The 24,624-nt window shown below is 35.6% G+C and overlaps 1 protein-coding gene and 1 non-coding gene across 9 annotated transcripts in view; both read left to right on the top strand.

Annotated features, from left to right (window-relative positions):
- Positions 1-24,624, top strand: part of DMD (dystrophin) — a 2,358,181-nt gene that overhangs the window by 105,206 nt on the left and 2,228,351 nt on the right. The gene's annotated exons all lie outside the window — the stretch shown is intronic.
- Positions 15,025-15,131, top strand: LOC113266008 (U6 spliceosomal RNA). Its single transcript, XR_003320210.1, has one exon. It is a non-coding gene; the product is annotated as a U6 spliceosomal RNA (small nuclear RNA).

Genomic DNA, 24,624 nt, shown 5'->3' with positions numbered 1-24,624 from the left:
AGATATCACATTACATTTAATTCTTACATTTTCTTAGACTTCTTTTGGCTGTGGCAGTTTCTCAGACTTATCTTTCATTATCTTGACAACTTTGAAGAGTACTGGTCAGGTAGGTGTTATGTAGAATTTTTCTAAATTGAGATTTGTCTGATGCTTTTCTCGGTTAGACTAGGATCGTGGGTTTTTTGGGCTATGTCACAGAGCTGAAGTGCCATTCTCATTACATAATACCAAGAGTACCTTCTGTCATCATGACTTACCCTGATGGTGTTGATCTTGATCCCCTTGCTGAGGTAGTGTTTGTCCGGTTTCTCCACTGCAACGTTACTCTTTTTACCCTTTTCCATAGTCAGAGATGAAATATGTTCCATAATTTTTGGAATTCTTCTGTATGGGATATTTCTCTATTCTTCCTCTTTTATTTGGTCATTTATTTATATAATTCTGGAGTCATAGATGTATGTTATGTATTTGTTTATACAGTTGACCCTTGAACAGCATGGATTTGAGCTGCATGGGTCCACTTTTATGGAGATTTTTTTAATATATAGAAATACAGTACAATACTGTAAGTGTATTTTCTTTTCCTTATGATTTTCTTAATATTTTCTTTAGTTTACTTTTATTGTATTAATATAACATATAATACATACAGTATACAAAATATGTGCTAACAGTTTATGTTATTGTTAAGGCTTCGTTTTAGCAGGAGACTATTAGTAGTAAAGTTTTAAGGGAGTCACAAGTTACATGTGGATTTTCTACTGTGGGAGGAGTCATTATTCAAGGGTCAACCACGATCTAATACCTATTTTTTATTGCCCAAATTATTCAAGTTTTGGCTGTTGGAAGTTCTTTTACTTTGTCCCTGTATCCCTTTGACATGCCCACATCTGTGTGTGTGTGTGTGTGTGTGTGTGTGTGTGTGTGTGTGTGTGTGACAACACTTCTTTACTTTTTGTTTCCAGGCTCATCTTTAATATTCCCCACCTCAGTCATACCTAGAATAAGACATTTCTCTAAGAGACCCTTATTCCCTTTATTGAAGAAAGGCATTAGAAATCAAGTTCTGGGTACTGGGACCCAATATTATATCTTTGTGTCTATTATGTAGCCCACATCAAATTAATTTTATTTTTCTCTCCCATTAGACTGATGCCTACAAAGTTCATATTCTCTTACACAAGAATAAATCCTGTAAAGTATGTAACCTTGCATTCTTCTTTAATTATTTGATAGATTTATAGTGTTTCTCCGTGCAATTACATTGTAAAATCATTGTGTTGAAGTATTTCATGTATGTCTTACTGGGCCCTGCATCAGTCAGTTATGTTTTATGATTCTGGGACTGAATTCTATGTTTTTACCTTTCCCAAATTCTTTTCTTGCAGCAAAATTTATCTTTCCTGTACTTACCTCTTCTACTCACAGCTGTAAGGGATTAAAATCGAAACTTTAACAAGGGACTAGTCCTTTGAACTATAGCCCGGCACATAATATACTTTTGCCTTGTTATGGTGTAAAGAATACAGAATAGGACTACAATTCATTTTAGTGAATTTAGTGATTTTAGTGAAAATCACCCATTTGTTTACTCATTTGTAATACTCAACACTTAAGAACTTGCTCTTGAAAAGCAGGGGATGTATTAGTTCACAAAACTGATAACCGAATTCAGTCAAGGCTGGACATAGTGCTTCAAATGATAGGAAAATCTTCCTGTGTGGCTCTCATCTTTACTTACACTGATTATCTTTGTACATTGTCATTTCTCCTCTTGCCTTCCGTTATATTCTTTAAATCTCTAATACATCGTATTCCCTCTTGTACTATAGCCATATTTCTACTAATACTATTCAATGACCAAACAGCTCCCTGGGGCATATTTGGTATCTCTGATTTACTGGTGTATCTTCCTTGAAGTGACAAAAATTACTTTTAGCTTCTGTATAATTTCCATTTTCTCAAACTTTGAAAGAAAAAAGTAGCTCTCAAACAAACCCTGACCCTAATTATTTACCTCCCCCCCACCCCAGAAATCAGTGAATATATCCAAGGTGTTGAGTACCCTGCTCAGAGTGGGGCATTTGGATATCCCTGTAGGTGAATGCGCTTGAGCCGTATCTTGTTATGCAGTACTGGCAACTGATTCAAATCACAGTCTCATGCATATTTTGGGTTACGTTTGGTGGCTCATTTTAGTTAGTGCATCCATGTTGTTTCCTATGACGAATTTCCAAATAAAGTATTTGTAATTCTTTTTTCTTTCAACACAGACTCTTTACAACATAAGCTAAAATACCTGTTTTCTATGGCTTTGACACAAACCATCCTAACACTTGGCTTCAGGGCAACATTTATTTCTCCTATCCCTGCAGGGTTTAGCTCTTCGAAGTTGGAATCATTTGGGCAGCTCTGCACCTTCGAAGTGGGCTTCTTCACTGATTTGAAGGTCACTTGGCTATGGTTTTAACTAGGCTGGCCTTGATGATTTGGATGATTTAGTTCTGCTCTCATCTTCCAGCAAGTAAGCCTGGTCATGTTTCACATCAGTGGTAGAGACACAAGAGAGCGCGAGCCCCATGTGCAAGTTTGTTTTAAGCCTGTGCTTATACTGTGTTTGATACTATCCAGTTTGTCAAAGCAAGTCTCATAGTTGAGTGGAAGGTCATTTGACAGGGCGTGTTATCCTGCTCATGACTGCAGGGAAATGCAGAGTTACATAGCAAATGGTGTGGGCACGAGGAAGGGGTAATGAATCTTGGCTACTCGTGGAACCTACTACAACCAGGTGCTGTAGAATTGGAATAAAGAATCAGATCCATGACATGTCTTCAGAAAGCTGATTGTTGAGCAGGGGAATAATATAAATATTGCAGGAGAGAATATGATGTATCATTAAAGTTACGAAGTAAAATTGGAGGAAGAAAGGGAAATCATGCCTAATTGGAAACAAAGACTTCCGGAGAAAATGACATTTGGGTTTATTTGTAGTTACACAATCAGAAGTTGGGCGATTAATAATATAAAATATATGTCCATGTTTAGAGTACTAATCCATTTAAACACAAAAACTTGATTATTTGGCTTCACATATTTTACTTAGATATCTTGAAAAAGTGAATAAAATAATCTAACTGCTAGTAGACCTTCTTTAGTAAATAAAATATTCTTAGAAAAATAACCTTTAGATGTACCATTTCATAGTTTGTTATAACCTGTTAGTAACATTAGTAAGAAATGAAGAGTACTTACAGTCAGTGGGTAATTAATCTTTATGAATTTTGACACAGATTTCTTTCTTGGGAAAAAAGTATGTGTACATTTTAGACTTGTATCTGTTTGCCCTTCTGTGAGCCAGAAACCTCTATTTTACAGTTTCATGGAACTATAAAGCTTATCCTGAACATTTTGTGGGCACTTATGGGGCCTCCTTTTGGTACTCAACATCCTAGTAGAAATCAAATATCAAAGAAGTGGGAAATATGTTCACATTCTTTTAAGTCTGAGTGCTTTTAGTTGAAGGAGTTAAGATGAAAACACCCATTAAAATGTCTGCAAAACTAAGTAATATTTCACTCTGAGCTCTCCCTGGGAACATTTCCTTTCTTGTGTGTGATTTTCTGTCCTATTTCCAGATATCTGAAGACTGAGATGTGACTTTAATGGAGACAAATTCCTCATTCCCCTCCCCAACATGTAGTTTCTTTCTTAAATTAGGTGAGACTATTTCTAGTCAGAGACTTTAGTCTTGAATCTGAAGGTGGGATTTCATGTATGTGTACTGCAAAGAATACATGCTAAGAGAGACCTGAAGAGGAATGTGTGATGTAACAGAGTCCAGTAAGGATAAGCCTTCCTTAAGTGGAATCCGTGGGTGGAATCCCCCAGGAAGTAGTGTTACCATAAATTTCACACAGTACCACTGTGGAAGTATCCTAAATGAACTGTTTCTCAAAAAAAAAAAAAAAAAAAAAAAAATCGCCAAATAGCAGAAGAGGAAGCCTGATGTGTATCTTTATTGTGCATGAAACTTTATATTTTTAATGTTCCTTAATCTATAGAAAAACAGCAAAACCCTTCTGGAATGATTAGATTATAGATGGTGTACTTCAAAAGATGCAGAAAATAACATGTAAAGTGGCCTTTTGCCTAATTTTAAAATACCTGTTCACTTTGAGAAAAGCAGCCATAATAGGCATACATAGATGGTGGAATGTTTTTTTCCTGTAATTTCTTTCTTCCCATTTGAGAAATGTTAAATTGTGTTAGTTTTAGATAGAACATGATTCTTCCGTATATACAGGTGACATCTTTAATACAAATTTTGCTCTAAATACCTTACATGTTCAGAAAAGCTATAAGAATTTGGAGAACATGTTACTGATTACTACCTTTAAAAGAACAACTAGCCACAATAGCCAAAGTATGGAAAGAGATCAGAAATTCATTGATAGCTGAATGGATAAAGAAGATGTGATGTTTATATATACAATGGAGTATCACTCAACCATCAAAAAGAATGATATCTTGCCACTTACAATGACATGGATGGAACTAGAGGTGTATTGTGCTAAGTGTAATAAGTCAGACAAAGACAAAGACCACATGATTTCACTCATGTGGAATTTAAGAAGCATAACAGGTGAACATAGGGGAAGGGAAGGAAAAATAAAATAGGAGGAAAACAGGGAGGGAAACCATAAGGAACTCTGAACTACAGGACACAAACTGAGGGTTGCTTGAGGGGCGGTGGGTGGGAGGATGGGTCGTTGGGTGATGGCATTAAGGGAGCACTTGATGGAATGAGCACTGGGTGTTATATGCAACTGATGAATTGCTAAATTCTACCTCTGAAACTAAAAAAAACTAAAATAATTTTTATGCATTAAAAATTTTTTAAGAAGGAAGACTAGATGCAACTTTATATTTCTTTCTGCCCTTTCACACATGACTTAAGGAAAACTGAAGGTGAACCTGAGCTGAGTGAAGTGTGAAGATAATAAATATCTTCTGTCCTTTATTTTCATTGCAGGAGATCATTGTTCATTACCTCAGAAATACTTCTGTACTCTCCATTCCTTTGTTTTCTGGCTAGAAATAACAGAATTTCAGGAAAATCTGAAGGCATGGAAAATGCCCTCCCTACTTTTGTGGGAAGGAACAAATGCCAGCAAGTATGTAAGAGAGATACGTGGAGGAAAAATTTTTTAAAATTTAATACATTTCTTTGCATTTTTTCAGCCTAAAGCTACTTGGTTATTTTTCACAGCACAAAAGGAAGTGCTTATGATTTGGTTTGCTAAATTTCTATGGTATGCATTTTATATATAAAATCATTACAAATGTAGTTGTTACGGGAACATTGTTGTAGACAGAGTTGGAGTCTGCTGATTTTTCAACAATCTACAACTTTATTTTTTGCCAATTTAAGAAAAGCAGGCTAGAACTGCGAGTGAAGAACCCATCGATATTGCAAAACAAAGAACATTCCTATGTTTCCTGGACTTGCTGCCCTTAACAATGCAGAATGCCTCTTTTCAGAAAACAAAAAATGCATTATAGAGTGGCAGACAGACTAAACTGATTTCATATGAATTTTATAATGAAAATATATCTAATTATTTTCCTTCTTTTGTTAATACCATAAACAGTTTCTTCTTCTCATGTTTTTATTTTTAATCATCTTTCACAGACTGTTGATAACTAAGTGTTGGGACAAACTTCTTCATCTGCTCATAGTGTCCTTTCCTTGCTCATGATATCAGTATGCCTTCTAATACAAAAATATATTTTTATGTTATAGTAGATAGTTATTGTTTAATAGAGAAAAATGGTTTTTGTTTTAAAAATGAACTATTTCTCTGGGGGGAGACTGTGTTGGTCAGGACTGATAGTTTCCACAATAGAAACCATGCTAGCTAGTTAAAATGGAAGAGGGATTAATGAAAACATACTAGATATTTTCTGGGTGGTTCCTGGGTGGGATTGTTGAACGTGAGAGGAACAGGGCAGAGAGGCTTTGAGGATGTGTAGTATGGGACAGTATCCAAATTATGATTCAGTTTGTTTCACTGGAGAACTTTCTATGGGGTTGTCCATTGATGCTCTAGCTTCAGAGGAGGCTACAAAGTAATTTGCTTCAATGTTGAGAGGATGGGAGTCATGTATGAAGTTCCTCAATTGGGGAGGTTTGCTTAAGGGCTGATGGACAGCTACTTTGTGACAAATCACCGCAAAAAGACAAACTAAAAAAGTACAGTACAGTAGGGAATACCATACGGTTCTAAAAGCCGAGTTTGTAATACACTGCATTCTAAGAACACATAGTTTCTCACAGAAAATACTGTTAACAGAGACACAAAGATATCTGGGGAGAGCACATCCTGGCATGTGTAGTGTTTGATACGTAACAACCCATGAAAGCAGAGCTGAAATTACTCAGATACTCTTACCCCACTCATTGACTTAAAGTGCTATCTAAAGAAAGGTGGCATCATCATCATCACCCAGGAGCTTGTTAGAAATGTGGAATTCTACCTCAGTCACGAGAACATGAATTTTAAAAAGCTAACTAGGTGATTGATTGAGATGTGGGGCAGCGCTGCTCCATTCGATACTACCGTTGAGTAGTAGACCGTTTTCACCAACTCCTGCATGTAAATCACATACTTCAGCCAGAGATGCTCTACATCTATAGTTTAAATGGAGTCAGGATTACCGGAACTGTACTCCTCAAGGGCTCTGCTTGTTCCTTGGAGTGGCCCAGAGCATCTAAGAACTCCTACAGTTTCACAATGCACCGTATTAAATAAAAACACCTTTCCTAGTGTTAGAACTTTCAGGATAAGTCTACCTCAGGTCTACAAAATCATGGTGGTAAACTTCCGATTGAGACCCTCATTGATCTAGAAGATGTGTTCATCCACCTACATTTCAGCTTTCAGTTAAAGACAGAGTAATGTCAACATTCTGTTGGACAGTTAGTGAGACCGAGAGCGTTCCTGAGGTTGCCGAACAGTATTTCTGGATGTCTTCCACTGCTCCATAGAGAAGGATGGATAGAGAAAAGAAAAAAAAAGCAGTCTGGTGTCCGTGAGAAAGTCTCAAAGGTTTAAGAAACTAATACATTTTAAATATCCAAAAATAAAACTTGTGGAAAGATGAATCATTTCAAATGATACATAAACCTGGGTTCCATGAGTAAATTTAAAAATGTTACACAGAGGTCCTGTATTGAAAATATAATCATGCAAAATGTAAGTGGAGAGTAAAAGAAATTTCCACAAAATTAAGACTGGAAGGAAGCTAACAACATAATAGTGAAATTAAGGACTATGTTGAGTGCTTATAACAAAAATAACACCAGAGAAAATTGAATCTGTAGAAGATAAAATTGAGGAACTAATCCTTTAGCAATGCAGACAAAAAAGGAATATAAACCTGAAAGTAATGTGGGGGAGAAAAAAAACTCAGAATGTTTCATTGTACAGTTGTTTTTGTCCGAGACAAAAGCACAGCCTGAAGAAAGGAAGACTAAATTGGAGCTGAAAAACAAAAAAACAAAAAACAAAAAAACAAAAAACAAAAAAAAACAAAAAACAAAACAAAACAAAAAACAAAAAAACAAAACCTGTTCCGTAATGTTTTGAGGAATTACCCTGGTTTTTTAAAAATTTTAATTTCTGCAAACATCTAATTAGAACAAATAACAATAAATGTGTACTTGAGGACAAAAAGCAGCAGATCTTAGACTTCTGTAACAGAAACACCAGAGAACATTGGAGCAGCGTCTGAAGTTTAATTGGTAAATAATCATAAAATTGGTTATCTGTTTGTAAAGGCTGTAACTTTGTCAGATAGTTAGTGACTCAACAACTATAGAATCAATCTAGAAAAATCATAATGCATTGAAGTTGATTACAAGATAAGTCAAAGTGAGTGTCCTTGTAAAAAAAAAATTACACTAATCAATGCCTTTAATAAAATATTCCACACCAATCAGAAGCTAAAATATTATGCAACAGTGATACTGAGAAATTTGTTTAGCTAATTGGTAAAATATTAGGCCTTTTCTATTAGACCTTTTTTTTTTATACCAAAATCATTTTTAAACAGATTAGTAGAGAAAAAAGAATTTCTGCTACATAAAACGGAAGAGAGTGTATATAAAATTTGAGGCATGGGGCCCTTGGATGGCTCAGTCAGTTGAGTTGTTGAACGTCTGACCCTTGATTTCTGCTCAGGTCATGATGTCAGGGTCCTGGGATCTGTCCTCATGGGGCTTGGCATTTGGGCGAGTCTGCTTGTCCCCCTCCCTTCCCGTCTGCTCCTCCCCTCCCGCACTCACTCTCTTCCGCTCTCTCTCTAAAATAGATAAATAAAATCTTAAAAAAAAATTGAGGCCAACAAAATGGAATTTATTCCAGGAAAATTATTTTAGAAGTCAAAAATAGGACAAAATTTGAAAAACTATTTTTGAATGCAAAGCACATGATGTGTATATATGTACATATAATCAGTAAGAAAATCAATGTTTAATAAAGCAATCAGATACCAATTTTCTCTTATAAAGAATGTTAATAGGTGCCACCTTTACAGAAAAAAAAAATTGAGTAATAGATGTATAAGTGCTCAAGAATTCAAATTATAGAAGCAAGTTAGACTGCGAGGTGTTCATCATTGCTTCATTAACACAAGTGAAAATTAGAGTTCAAATAGGGGAATGTTTTAGAGCTACAGTTTTTAAAGTGTCTCAGTGTTTCTTAAGCCCTTCATTATAAAAAAAATAGACTTAAGATGGTGAAACTAATTACATTTGGCTAGTCATTTCTGAATTCCTAAACGGGCAGATTTTTTTGACACTTCATTATTGTGAAATGTTTTAAAATTTATAAATTACTTTTCCAAACATATCATTTTAGTTCCAAATCTCCCTTGTAAGCCAGTAAACTCAGGGAATGATTATTTCTACTTTTCAGATAATGGAATTAATTTATTAGGCAAGATTTTTTTTTTTTTTGCTTCCTCTTGGAATTTTATACTCTGCCTTTCTCCACCCTGCGTGCTTAATACTGGAGAGCCTGATTTCTGTGGGCTCTGTCAGCGAGTGTTTCTATACTCCAGTTTCTGCATGTGTTGACTCGTTGGAAATCACTGGCAGGAGAGGAGAGGATTGGAGGAGAAAGAGGTATTTATTGCTCTGGCTCACTCCGTCCTGTTACAGGGTAACAGTGGCTGAATTTTCTGTCTGTGGCCACAACTGCTGTTACATGGTCCCTCTTCCAAAGCTCAGCTCTCCCTGGGTCCAGTATTCACGTTCCTTTCCATTATCCCTTCAGGCCTGGGAGCGGGATAAGGACTTTCTGATATTACTAGACCTTGTGTGCTTCGCAATCCTTATTGGTTAATGTAACCCTTCCCACCTTACTTCACTTATTCCATTGTGTGGTGTGCCAGCTATACACTGTCAAGGCCTTGACGGATATGGATACCCAGAGAGTTAACGGCTCTTTCAATTATATCCTAGAAGAATATGTCACAGCCAGGTTAGAGACTCTAATGTTTCTATGCTCTATTTCAGGGGGAATTTTTGCTTTAGACACTAAGGATAGGATATCTTTTTGTGAGACAAAAATATGGTTTGGCTGTTTAAAATATATCTGTGGACAGACAGGGTTTATTATATACACCTACTAGCACAGAAGTTCTTCTTAACAAGTAGGCGACTCAAATTATGTTGTCATGTCACTAGTTCCTTTATAATGAAATATTATGTCAGTTGAGTGCAGTGGAAAGCCTTTGTGAAGGTGGACAACATGAAAAGGAGGGAAATCAGTGACAGGGAACTTTGGTACAACACCAATCAAAATGAACCCATCTATAGAAAAGTGCCCAGAACAAAACAAAAACCTTTACTGACAGAATTCCTAAAAAAGAATTCCTAAAAAAAAATGAACACTCCATCTGACAGGAGGCACATGTTTCAGAAAATCCAGTGGAAATTATCTATGATTATCCCAATTTTTAAGCTTTGTATTTAGTATATTTTGTTGATCCCATGAGATTTGGCCTTGGTGGAGAGATTGTGGGGTATGTTTTATGAAATAATTTGGTTCTTGACAGAGCTGGTAAGTTGGCAGACCCATTGGATTGCTCAGTAAAACTGCTAATCACAGATGCTTTATGAGTCAGAATTCAGTTTAGTATTTGTTTTACTTAGGAGGAACCAACATAGAAGTAACTGGTAGGGGTGCAAGGGTAAAGTGAAGCGTCGGCTGGACACAGTAGTAACTCAAATAACTGTAAGATTCAGAAGATCCCATCATAGCTCCGGGAGAACTGTTGCGTTTTTTTTTTTTTGGCCGGTCCCCGTCTTTCCCAGGTTCCCATGCTGCCTCTGCAAGCCACATCAAGCCCCGTAAAACATTGTTTTACATTGTAAACACCACAACTTCTGGTACGTAGTAAGTGTGGAATACATTATTTTTTTTTAGTGAAGATGTAAGTCATTAACCAAATAAAAGCAGAAAGAGAAAACATTCATGTATGCAGGCCTATTAAATGCATACGTCAAATTTATCACAAGCCAAGCAAGGGAATATGCAGTCAGATTATGTCTTAATTATTAAGGACGCCCAGACATTCTAGACCTAAAGGGCACAGAAAACATTTCTTTTAAACCTATACCTGAAGCTTCAAGTAGGAGTAATGTAGACAAACAAGACCTCAACAGTGTCTGGCACACCCGATAGAGTATTTCCTGAGGGTATACCTTGTATTTTTACAAAATCAATGGGAGGACATAACAGCTGAACACTGCTTGTTAAGTCCACTCGTGTAGAAGAGTGAATTTTTTTTTTTTAAACACGGTCCTCTTATGAAGGCTAAAGTTGTATTATGGTCTTTTCTTGACTAAAGGGTATTTGTACAAGGAACTGTGGCTTGCCACTGTGTTCACAAAAATTAAGGTCTTCTGGAGAGACTTGGGAGCTACCATCAGGGATGAAGGGGCAGTAGAGCCAGCAGAGTCCAGTGTTTTGTCCCCAGCGTGAACATCTGATTTTCAACTTGTAATAAATATCTCACAGATAGAGGGATGAATGTACAATACTTTAGAAATACAACTGTCAACTGGGCTGTGCAACCAGTTTGAGGTTGTGTTCCTTGTCGAGTTCAAGTCTAGGATACCGGTGAATGAGAAAACCAGATAGGCTGATAAGAAACACAGCATTACTGTGTGAAAGTTAAGATAATTCTAAGAATCTGTTTTCAATGGATGAACTTCTCATCAGTACACAGATGAATGGTGGGAGTCCCAAAGTGCAAAGACAAGGCTTTGATCAAAAACATCATAAGAGAAAATAAGCCTGGAGAGGAATTTTCTGGCAAGAAAATGAAGAGCAGATAGCATTGGGAATTGTGGTGAAAAAAAAAAAAAAAAGTACCGCTGTAAGAGACTGAGACCCAAAATGCAAGTCATTTTCACCTTACATGCTAACAGGAATGTGGTATAGATTTGGAAACAGGAAGTTGTGAAAGATACTGACTTTTTATCTAGTGTTTCCAGAAAATGTCATGATTCACCAATGGCAGAAGCTCTGAGCGTGTAGGACATGAGTGCCAGCAAATACGCAGTAGCTGTTCCTATGGCAGACTTTTTCAAGTTTCAGTCCAAATGCTTTGCCATTTCCTTAGTGAGGGCTTCCAACAGGACCTTATTTAAATTATGCCTGCCTCTAGCTTTTCTTATCATATGGCTTTGATTATTTTATTGTCACCTTTTACTAAAATTATTAAATATATTAAAATTATTTTGTCTACTTGTTTGCTTGCTTATTGCCTACCTCCTCTCCATGAGGAAAGATACTACATCAGTCCTTTTCTCTTAGATCTCTGACACCAGCTGGACAGCAGGTGCTTAACATTATTTCCTGAAAGCAAGCAAGCAAGCTGTATATTTACCAACAGTTTCAAGTGCTAGCATGGTGTCCCTTACTTTGACCATTTCTATTATTTCTCATGAAGCTTGAATGAAACCTTGTCAGGTATATTCTCTCACAAGCTGCTATTAGTTAAAGTAGGGACTCAAAAGTCACAGGGAGCTTTTCCCCCAAGATGTACTCTCACTTCTAGAAAGTCCTCATCATCTTTATTGCTGTTTATGTCCTTTGATGTCTTATGTGACTCAAAACATCATGTATGATTTCTGCATCATTAATACAAGGGACCATTTACTTCCATGTTCTGCTTTTATTATGACTGGCATTAAATTTGTTGATGATTATGAAGGGATGACTCTTAACTTGGGAATAATTTATAGTAGTATTTTGGGAAGAGCTTACTTCATAACCTGCGAATTCTTTATAAGACACAGAAAATTACCATTTTAAAGTCAAAACGTCAAACATTACAATTCCTAAAGCTGTTCTATACAAGGTTTTAACAAGATCGAATATCCTGTAATATGTCTGTATGATGAACTGAAGTTTTCATTAATGCATGAGTTATAGATCTGGTAGTAAAAGGTGGATGCAAAGATAAGATTTAAAAATATACTAGCAATCTAAATAGTACTATCTTAACTCTTAATTAGTTAAGACTGCAGGTTTATATTGGATGTAGAAATAGGTAGCAATGTCAGTGATAGAACCAATCCACGTATTAGGCAGTACTCTTAAAGTAGACAGGAAATACATAATATTAACTGACACTCTTGTAACATTTTCTATTAACAGGATCTTTTGTGAGAACATGTACACCTAACATACACAATCCTTGAAGAGTTCTGTGAGGGCGTACCTGGGTGGCTCAGTTGGTTAAGTGTCTGGTTAGGCTCTGCACTCAATGGGAGCCTCCTTGTCCCTTTTCCTCTGCCTCTCCCCCTGCTTGTGCATGTGCTCAAGCGCTCTCCCTCCCATAAATAAATAAAATCAAGAAAAAAAGAGTTTTGAGAGTATACTGCTGGTATTTTAATAGAGAAGGAAACTGAGGTACACCAAGGAGCTATGCCCAGAGTCACAGCCATTAACTGAAAGATTGGGAATTCATACCCAGGCATTCTGTCAACAGTATATGTGCTCTTAACCCTGGGATATACAAGTCACTGGAGCTAATTTGAATAATTTAATGTTATTTTAATTCACCAAAGGCTTTAAAAGATAGGACCAAGGAGAACTTAACAAAAATCACTTAGTAATTAGTCAGTCCCATTCACCTAAGAGGGTTGACAAAGAATTTCATTAAATTGGATCATTGTTTCCAGTGTTACCCAATCATGTTGTAGGAATTGAGTGTATCTAGATATTCAATCTTTGAAAATGGTAAAGCATTGTTATCCCTGCCTGCTGACTTTATCATTTGCTATAGCTAGCTATCTTAAAACCATGCATCCATGGTTTTTGATGTGCTTTCAATACTTAGTAATGTACAACATTAATAATTTAAGGAAGCCATATGATTATCTCAAAAGATAACAGGAATTTAATAAAATTCATTCAGTGTAAAATTTTTTAGTAAACTAGGATGAGAAGAATATTTTTATCTGAATGACTATGGCAAAACTGATAGCTTTTTTACTGAGATGGGGAATACAAAGATGACTATTATCACTACCCCTCTTCATCATGATACTAGAATACTAATCAGTGTAATAGGCTGAAAAAGAAGAAGAAATGAAATTATAGAATTGGAAAAGAGAATAGCAATCATCTTTATTTGTGGATTCTAGCATTGTATTCCTATAAAAACAAAACAGTCTTCAAAAAACAACTTGAGTTTAAAAGGCTTAGCAAGGTTTCTGGACTTAAAGTCAATATAGTAAAATTAGGTAGTGACTTGAGTGAAAATTGTAGATTAGGCACTTCCATAAACCCTCTCCTCCATAAAAGCAATGAGAACGTGGAAAACATTCTCAACATCAATTTTTTTCCAAACTCTGGAAATGAAGCAAAGGCCTTCAGCAATCCAGGTAGTGTTTATTGAAAAAAACAATGACTGGGCTTGTGGTTTTGGCTCAGGTCAAGATCTCCGGGTCACAAGATTGAGTTCCGCGCCAGGCTCCATGCTTAGCATGGAGTCTGCTTGAGATTCTCTCTCCCTCTCACTCTGCCCTCTCGTCTGTGTGCGTGCTCTCTCTCTCTCATAAATAAATCATTAAAGAAACAGTGACTGAATCTTGGTAACTACAATGACCCTCCACTCCTTTTTCTGAGGTAACTCGAAACCAGCAACCTGGGGGCAAGAGTAAGCTTGGAGCTCCCTCAAAACCTCATTCCCAGAGGATTGTCATTATTTTCCCTGTCTGGTTGGTCCATGGAAGACCTTACTCTTAATGCTGTCTTTTTTTTTTTTTTAACCTGATTCAGAGTTCACATATTATTAACAGCCTTTTATGGGGATGAGTCTCAAAAACAATAAAAGGCAATTATTTAACATTGTAGTTGCCTGTAGTAGAAGCTAAAAGTTGAAGAAAACAATAGGCTAATCTAAAAGCTTGAAAGTAAAATCCAGGAAACAAGATGTATGCGTGATGCTTTGAAAAGCCACAATATCTTTTTCAGAGTCAAAAAGGCCATGCACATGCATAGAGCTTTGTATGTACCCAGAATTGTACACAGTATAGGAGAGTCCTGAGGATATTCTAGTCTCTAACCTCAGGCTGAACTTAAGATTTTTGCCACCACAGGAAGTGAAGATAAGAGTTATACAGTACCTTGCTGGGTTTTGGTATCACCAACCCGCACACACAGCCCCTTAGGAAAGCCTGAAAGATTTATTGGTTCCAGGAATTTAAGGAAATCTCTGTGTAATCATTAGCTGGCGTCTAAGATGCTGAAGAAAGACTTCAGTGGCCACATGTGACAAAGACTATGAGCTGTCTTGAATAAGTTCAGAAAAGTCACTAAACATGCAAAATACTAACAAATAGCCATAAAAACAAACTTTGGGGATGGAGTACAATCTAATTTTCAGAACTGCCATAGTATATTAGTTTAAATGCCTAGTTTAACTAGAAAAATACTAGTACTTGCTTTGGCTGCACAAATACTAAAATTGGAATGATAAAGAGAAGATTAGCATGGCCCCTGCATAAGGATGACCTGCAAATTCATGAAGCATTCCATAAAACAGAAACTAGATGTACAAAAAAAGAATGAATGGTCCATGCTCTAGGAAGAAAAAATAAAAGCCAACAATTGTCTCTAAAGCCCATGTGTTGGACTTAATGGAAAAAGTTTAAATCAGCTATTTCAACTCTGTTCAAAGAACTGAAAAAAAAATGTTTAAAGAACTAAAGGGAAGTATGAGAATGTGTTTCACCAAAAGAGACTATTAAAGAAGAGATAAAAATCACAGGAAAGTGAATAAAATTTAGAATTTCTGGAGTGGAAAAATAATAAAAGAATATTAAATATGGGGTTCTATGTGTAAGGAGCTTGGAAGTCACCATTCTGTCCTAACATCCAGTGAGAAAAAAAAAATGAACAGTTCTCCTAGGATCCTTAAAAGAGGTAAGGACACAAGGAAAACTGTAATTCCAAAGATCAAAGAAATGTAGACAAATACTGGGAGTCAAAGCTCACCAGAGTAGAGACTCAGGAGGGGAAACTATCACAGGAACCAGTACAGGGGTAGGAAAAGTTGACCCGTAATTGTTAGAGGCTCAGTGTGACACTCCACCCCCCAAATTTTGTGGGATTTACCTTCAGGAGCTTTACCAGTTTCCCACAATAAACATCACAGAAAATTGCCTTCCTGCTTTTGGCAGGGGAATGGAAAAGTAACCCTTTTGATATTTGCCAGAGACATATTGTTCTTTTTAATAACGCTTGCCTTCAGGAGAAACTATTTAACCAGAGCTTAACTGACCTGAAGGAAGAGAAATACCTAATCCAGTCAGTTTCAGACTTGCATATGACAGAAGGGAAATGCTTAACTCCAGCCTCCTAGAGCCATCCTGCCCTACCTAAGGAAGGCTACATACTGTATAATTTCAACTATATGACATTCTGCAAATGGCAAAACTATGAAGACAGTAAAAACTTCAGTGGTTGCCAGGGGTGGGGGATGAATACACAGAGCACAGAGGATTTTTAGGACAGTGAAAATACTCTGTATGATACTAAAATGATGGCTACATAGCATTATACATTTGTAAAAACTCATAGAATGTCCAACAGCAGGAGTGAAATTAAGATAAACCACGGACTTTGGGTGATAATGGTCTGTCAATATAGGTCCATTAGTTGTAACAAATGTACCACTCTGGTGGGGGACTTGATAATGGGAGAGTCTATACATGTGTAGGGGCAGGAGGTATATGAGAAATATCTGTACATTGCACCCAATTTTCCTGTGAACCTAAAACTCTTTTAAAAATGTCTTAAAAATACTAACTGTAGATGATCAATAGGTTTTTTGAGTGGTCAGAAGAAATTATTAGCCAACTTGAAAATAGATCAATTGAGATAATCTGGTCTGAACAACAGAGAGAAAAAAGAATGAAGAAAATTGAAATAAGTCTCAGAAACCTCTGAGACACCCTCAGGTGTATTGAGATATACATAATGGACATTCCAAAAGAAGAGATGAAGAAAAGGGCAACAAATAATAATGAAAAAGATAATGGCTGAAAAAGTTTCAAATACAATGAAAACACTAATCCAAACATCCAAGAAACACCCAACAAATTCCAAGTAAGATAAACCAAAAGAGGTGCATACATGGACACATCTTGAGAGCATCTAGAGAGAATCTGTCACATAACCTCACATATGAAGGTCCTCAATCTGATTAAAAGCTGTTTACTCTTCAAAAACCATGGTGGTCAGAAGGCAGTGGGATAACATACTAAAAATGGTGATGGAAAAGAAAGAAAGTCAACCAAGAATTCTATATCCAACAAAACTACACTTCAAAACAGTGGGTGAAATTAATACATTGACAAATAAACACCTAGAGAATTTATGGCTAGTAGATCAGCCCTACAAAATACGTTATAGGAAGTCCCCCAGGATGAAATGAAAGGGAAATTAGACCATAATCTGCAAGAAGGAAGGAAGAGTGGTGGTTACCTAAATGGAGAAACATAAATGACAGTATAAGGATTTTTAGAAAATCCTACACAAAATACTAGAAAAGTGAAGGCAGCAACATATAAAAAGGGATTATAGACCATGTTCAAGTAGAATTTATTCCAGGAGTGCAAAGTTGGTTCAAAATATGAGAACCAATGATCTAATTCACTTTATTAATAGAATAAAGGTTCAGAAAACACATGCCAAAGCAAATGCCAAAAAAATTTGACAAAATCCAACTTTTTGTGATAAAAAAAAATATTTGGAAAACTGGGAATAGAAAGTACATTACCTTTCCATAGCTGCTGAAACAAATTATTATAACATTAGTGCCTTTTACAATACAATTTTTTTCTTATTTTACAGTTTCATACTGTAGAAGTCCAAAATGGGCCTCACTGAAATAAAGTTAACAGTTGGGCTGCATTCATTTCTGGAGGCTCTAGGGAAGAATCCCCTTTCCAGACCTAAGCAATTAGAAAGCTATCCCATAACCATGAATTGGAAGACTTAATCATTTTAAGATGGCAGTATCCCCAAAATGCGTCTACTGATTCAACACATTTTCTATCAAAACTCTGTCTTTTGTTGTTGCAGGAATTGAAAAGCTATACTAAATATCATATGGAAATTCAAGTGATGTAGTGTAAGCAAAACAATGTTGAAAAAGAATAGCAGAGTTGGAGGATTGATTTTCCATTTTCAAAAGTTACCACAAAGTTGGAGTAATCATGACTATTATACCATTATGAGGATAGACATATAATGGAATAGAATGGAGAGTTCAGAATTAAACCCATAAATTCATAATTGATTATTTATTAGTGTCCCAAGATTTTGTGGGGAAAATAAGTAATATTTTCAACAAATTTGGTGGAAAGACAACTAGATATGAAACTGAGATGCCATCTCCCACCATTTACAAAAATTAAGGAACAAATACCATATGATTTCTCTCATATATGGAATTTAAGAAACAAAAGAGGTGAACACAGGGGAATGGAAGGAAAAATAAGATGTAAATTGAGAGGGAGGCAAACCATAAGAGACGCTGAACTCTAGGAAACAAACTGAGGGCTACAGGAGGGGAGGTGGGTGGGGGAAAGGGGTATTTGGATGATGGGCATTAAGGAGAGCACTTGATGTAATGAGTGCTGGGTGTTATGCAACAGATGAATCACAAAATTCTACCTCTGAAACAAAAAATAAAAAATAAAAATGAGCTCATAATATACTGATAAAAAATAAGGTTAATTTTCTCCCCATTAAAATGACAGTTTGTTAGATTATTGGTCTGCTTTTAATAAGAGATTATAAAAAGTTTTCTTTACCTTTTGTATTATCTGTGAAGGAAATAAAGATTCTATGTCTTATCAAAATAAAAAAGATTAAAAGTGGATAAAAAACTTGTGTAAGAACTGAAATGATAATATTTTTATAAGAACACAAAGACCCAAATCTTCCTTATGCTGGATTAGGCAATGGTTTCTTAAATGTGACCCCAAAGCCACAAAGAGCAAAGAAAAAGTAGATAAATTAACTACATTGAAATAGAAAACATTTTTGATTCAAAGTAAGCTGTTGAATATTATTTGGCCATCAAAAAGAATGAAATCTTGCCATTTGCAATGACATGGATGGAACTAGAGGGTATTATGCTAAGCGAAATAAATCAGATGAAATACAAATACCATATGATTTCACTCATGTGGAATTTAAAAAACAAAACAGATGAACATAGGGGAAGGGAAGGAAAAATAAAATAAGATGAAAACAGAGAGGGAGGCAAACCATAAGAGACTCTATAGTTAAGAGAACAAACTGAGGGTTGCTGGAGAGGAGGTGGGTAAGGGGATGGGCTAAGTGGGCAATGGGTATTAAAGAGGGCACTTGTTGGGCTGAGCACTGGGTATTACATGTAAGTGATGAATCACTAAACTCTATTCCTGAAACCAATGCTACACTATTTGTTAACTAACTTGAATTTAAAAAAAGAAAGAACAATTCATTTCAAAACAACAACAACAACAACAACAAAGTAAGATATCGAGAAAAGTGAACATACAAACCACAGAATGGGAGATAACAGTAAATTGTGTATTTGATCAGAGTCTAGAATCCAGAATTCATAAACAAGTCTTAGAACTTAATAATAAAGGCAATTAACCCCATCAAAAAATGGGAAGATGCTTTGATTAAATATTTTTCTAAATAAAGTATAAAAAGAGCCAATAAGCACATGAAAAGATCCTCACGATCATTAACTCTTAGGGAAATGCAAATCAAAATAAGACCACTTCACTCCCATTACAGTGGGTAGAAAAAAATATGCACATTAGTAAATTTGGTGTGGATCTGGAAAAATTGGAACCCTCATAAATTGCGGGTAGGGTTGTAAAATGGTGCAATTCTTGTAGAAAGTAGTTTGGTCATTCCTCAAAAAGTTCACTGTAGGGTTACAATATGGCTTAGCAATTTCATTCCTAGGTACTGAAAAGAATTGAAAGCACAAAATAATTGTACTTGAATGTCCATAGCAGCGTTGCTCATAATAGCTGGAAACTGGAAACCATCCATATGTCCATCAGTTGGTAAATGGTCAGACAAAATGGTGTATCCATACAATGGAAGATTGTGTCATTTTAAAAAGTGAAGAAATACTGGCACATGCTACAATATGGATGAATCTTTAAAACATGCTAAGTGAAAGAAGCCAAACACAAAAGTATATATGTAATTTCAATTATAAGATATCCATAATAGAGAAATTTATGGAGGCAGAAAGTAGGTTAATGGTTTCCACGGGTTGTGGATGGGCATGGGAATTGAATGTCAATGGGCATGTCATTTGTTTTTGAAATGATCAGAATGTTCTGGAATTGTATAATGGTGACAGTTGCCCAACTTGTGAATATACTAAAAATCACCCGTACACTTGAAAGGGATAAATTTAATGGTATGTGAATTATAGCTCAATAAAAATTGAAAATATATTAATGAATATATAGAAAGCAAAATTTCTAAGAGAGGAGCCATTGCTATTGTAAAATAGCATCAGAATCAAACAAAAGATGTATACAACTATCACAGAAGAAATAATAAAACTTTACAGAGAGATAAAAGAATTAAAAAAAAAAGACAAATCTCCCTTGTTCATGAATTGGAATGTTCAGTATTAAAGAGGTGAAAACTCCCTGAAAACTGACTGTAAAACAATCAAAATAAAAACCACAACAGGTGTTTTGTTTTATTATGTTTTGCTTTGCAATTCAGCTAGCCAATTCTAAAATTTATAGCAAGCTGTAAATGGCTTAGGAAAGCAAAGACATTCTTGAAGTGAAACAAAAACACAGAGCTTCTATAATATAACATGGCTTATAAAACTGTGGTAAACAAGACCATGTATTATATGCACAAGGATAGACAAGTAGACCAATGGAGCAGAATAGAGAACATGGAAACAGATCTTGGCACGGTACTAGAGGTGAAAAAATAAACTTTGATCACAGCAAGGTTTAGAACCAGTTCTGTATATATCAGAAGATAGCAAGTGTTCTCGAGGATGTGGAGAAATTGGAACCCTTGCTCGTTGATGGCGGCATTGCAAAATGGTACAGCTGCTGTGGTAAACAACATGGAGATCCTGCAAAAAATTAAAACAAGAGCTAGCATATGATTTGGCAATCCCTCCTCTGAGTATTTATCCAAAAGAATTAAAATCAAGATTTCAAAGAGCTTTTAGCACTCCTGTGTTCATGGCAGCACTATTCACAATAGCCAAATGTGGCAACAACCCAAATGCTCATGGACAGATGAGTGGATGAAGAATGTAATTTATGTAAAAATGGGGTACTTTTCAGCCTTTAAAAAGAAATTCTGCCAAAAGTAATAACATGGATGAATGTTGAGGACATAATGCTAAGTGAAATAAGCCAGTCACAGACAAATAGTACATGATTCTACTTACATGAGGTATATGTAATAATAAAATTCAGAGGATCAGAGAGTGGAATGGTGGCTGCCAGGGGTTAAGAGGAGGGGAAGGTGGAGAGTTACTAATCAACAGGCATAAAATTTCAGTTAAGCACTATGAATAAGCTCTAGAAATTTACTTAAAACATTGTACCTTTTGTCAGTAATTATGTTTAAAATTCATTAAGAGGGTAGATGTCATGTTAAATGTCCTTACAACAATAAAATTAATTTTTAAAGAAACCAATACATGAAATGTTTCCATTTGTTGTTTATGAGTATGAAGATAAAAAAAATGTTATGACATTGGATGGACTGAAATGTTACTATAATTCATTTTCTGCTGAGAATTCATTTTATAACTATGCTTTCCCGAAATCCAGAGTATCAGTGTATTTCTATACATAAACTTATACTATATACATATAATAATTAATACCTCTGTGAAATTATAATTTATCAGATCACTATATGCTATCAAAAGGTATTTTTATATAGTTTCATAGTACACTCAATTCTGCTATTACACGACATACGTGTTCCTAAAAATTGTGTTGTGCAAAATAGTGGAATAAAAGCCATAGGGCTTATGGAAAATGGAGATAAAGGAAAAGCACTAAAAAATATTTTGTCATTGTCACATAAAATACATGGGGATCGAATGAGAATGATGTCACAGTCTTATACATGTTAGACAGTTAATACATATATAAATACTTCAATAAGTTAGGTACTTTACCTTGTAAAATACCTGATATTTGCTTATGGACACAGGCATGGGGAGAGTTTGTATTTGTGAGTTACTGTAAAGTGATAGAAGGTGAACTATCTGTAATCAGAAGTAAAGTAATACGAGATGTGATGGCGGTGAACTAAGGTAGCTGGTATATGCTTGAAGTGTGTGCGTATGTTTTATATGCTTCTGCGTTGTTCTGTTCAGGGAGATGCAATTTTCTGAGTTTACCTAGTAGTTCTCACGGGAAAAAATTGCACAAATGCAGCGCGTAATTTGTGTTACGCTTCTGTTCCCTAACATTACAACTGTACTGAAACAAATTCATGTTCTCAGAGCAAGTGTTATAGCAGAACTGACTGTAACTCCCATTTTCCCTCCTGAATATTGAGAGATTTCAAATGTAGTTCACCGAGTATGCTTTACTTACATTTGTATTTCCTGTGGACTACTACGTGTAAACTTGTATCAAATCGAAACAACATAAATTTAATACATAATATTTGAAATAGCTCTGCAGGATCCATATAGGCTGTTGTACTTTATTTTGCTTACAGATAATTCATATTAACCAAATTTGGCAACTTCCAAAGAGAGTAGTAGAAGTAAATGTGTATATTGAATTACAAGTTAATTTTTTTTAACTGGTAAGGATCCTAAAGTGAAATATATATGTATGTTATGTCCCATGAAGGTAATAAAAAACTCCTAAAATGCACTTATGGAGTTCATCTTTAGGTATAATTTTACTCTTGCCTGTATGAACACAGTTCTCCATAAAATCAAATCACTGGGAACAGCATATGCATCTAAGAGCGGAATAGAGTCATAACGCTGGTAAAAGCTTTAATGTTCTGGGGATCAATAAGATCCCTAAGTGCATTCTGAAGATGCTGGTTGTGCAGTATTTATTGCTTTTGATTGATTACTGAAATATGAAATACCGCATTTCCACAAGTAGTTCTTTTTCTCATAAACAAAAGACAGAAATCAAAGGGGGAAAGTCAAGCTCTCAAAGAAGACTTAGGGCATTTTCCTCCATAGGAAATTATTACGGAATAACTATAACACAGAAACCAAAACTAAGTATGGAAACTTAATCTGGAAATGTTAAAAGCCAACATGCTGTCAATGTGCCAAAGGCCGCATATATAATTAAAATAATGCAAAAAATAACTATTACAAATACTTAGTATAAGGCATTTTTAAATATTTAAAATAAAACATTGATAATAGTTTATATAATAATAATTGCTTGGCTTTTAATCTGATTGGGATACATTTTTAGGGCATTTCAGTATAAAAATACATTTGAATCCTTGAAATCTCTGGCACATTTTGAGAATTAGAGCCACTAAATAGATTAAGCCACTCACTTATAAGTACATATTGTAGAGGACTTTATTCTTTTATTTATTAGAACTACATCAGAATTATTAGTTCGTTATGTCTTTGTAATATTTTCTATGAAAGTCTATATTTACCTCATTTGAACTGCCCTGAGAGTTTGGCTTGGAATGTTGAAAGTAGAAATTATTTTAGAGTTGAGCTCATTTTACCAACAACGAACCTGAGGCCTGGAGGGGAAAAAATGAGCTTTTATCACCCTACGGTTTAGAACCAATTCTCTGTAAATTCTTCCATCTATTTTTTTTCTTGATCAATTGCTGTACTTTGTTACCGGTGGCATCAGAGAAATAAGCAGAAAAAAAGGCTTACCAACTCAATATGTTCTTTTTAAAAGTTGATGGTTCAGTTATTTTTAAAAACACTTTCCATGCTCTTGGAACCTTGATTAAGAATGTTAAAAATTCCTATGATTGATCAAAATGTAGCTGTGAGAGATTGCCCACATAAATTAATAACAAAGCAAATTGAACAAATGACAGTGGAAGGCACAGCTTGGGGGTGAGACCTCGTGTTATATATGGAAAGAGCATATTTTCAGGGCCAAAGTCACGGCTCATGACAAAGCTCCTCGATACCAGTGCTTTTTGACCTTGAGTGAGTTTCTTAACTTGGCCTAACTTTTCATGCATTAGCATGAGAAGAGTCATCATTACATTTCATTGTTTTAAGGATTGAATAAAATAATATATAAAACATATCTGGTTCTAACTGGAATATAGATTTTTTTAGATTTTATTTATTTGTTTAACAGAGACAGAGAGAACGCATGCGCACGCACACACAAGCAGGGGCAGTGGAAGAGGGAGAGAGGGAGAGGCCGACTCCCTGGACCCTGAGATCATGGCTGGAGTGAAAGGCAGACACTTAACTGACTGAGCCACCCAGGTGCCCCTGAAATATAGATTCTTAATGAAAGGAAGGGCCATAATTGAGTAGGTAAAACTTAGGTTAAACTCTTACCTTGGTAAATGATTTGTAAATAGTTTGCCAATTTAGTTTTAGATTGGAATATATAAATGAACATAAAGTCATTTCTGTGACTCTGGAGTCCGGCTAAACATGAATTTAATTTAATTAAAAAAAGTTTCTATAGAACAAAGCCAGAGAGAAAATATTATTATGGGCCTTATAGCCTCCTCTCATTTTTGAGCACACATCCTACAGGAAACTGAGACAAGAGATGTGAAGCTGCTATTTGCTCAGAACCCTGAATTTCCATGTGCCTCTCAGAATGGAAGTACTTGGCTTTCCTGAGTGTGAGGCATATGCAGCATGGCCCCCAAGACCAAACCTAATGACTATTTCTTCTGGAACCCCACTGAAGAAATAGCTGTCTGTACCCATCATGAAGGAAAACTTGTCTGGTGGCACTTAATGTGATATGTTTGTCACCAGTAGAGTGCCATAAGTGAGCCATGTTGGTTCTCAAGG

This window comes from Ursus arctos, chromosome X, assembly GCF_023065955.2.
Source record: "Ursus arctos isolate Adak ecotype North America chromosome X, UrsArc2.0, whole genome shotgun sequence".
Classification (NCBI taxonomy): domain Eukaryota; kingdom Metazoa; phylum Chordata; class Mammalia; order Carnivora; family Ursidae; genus Ursus; species Ursus arctos.
The sequence above is the reverse complement of the archived record's forward strand: the minus strand, read 5'-3'. Positions and strand labels throughout refer to the sequence as shown.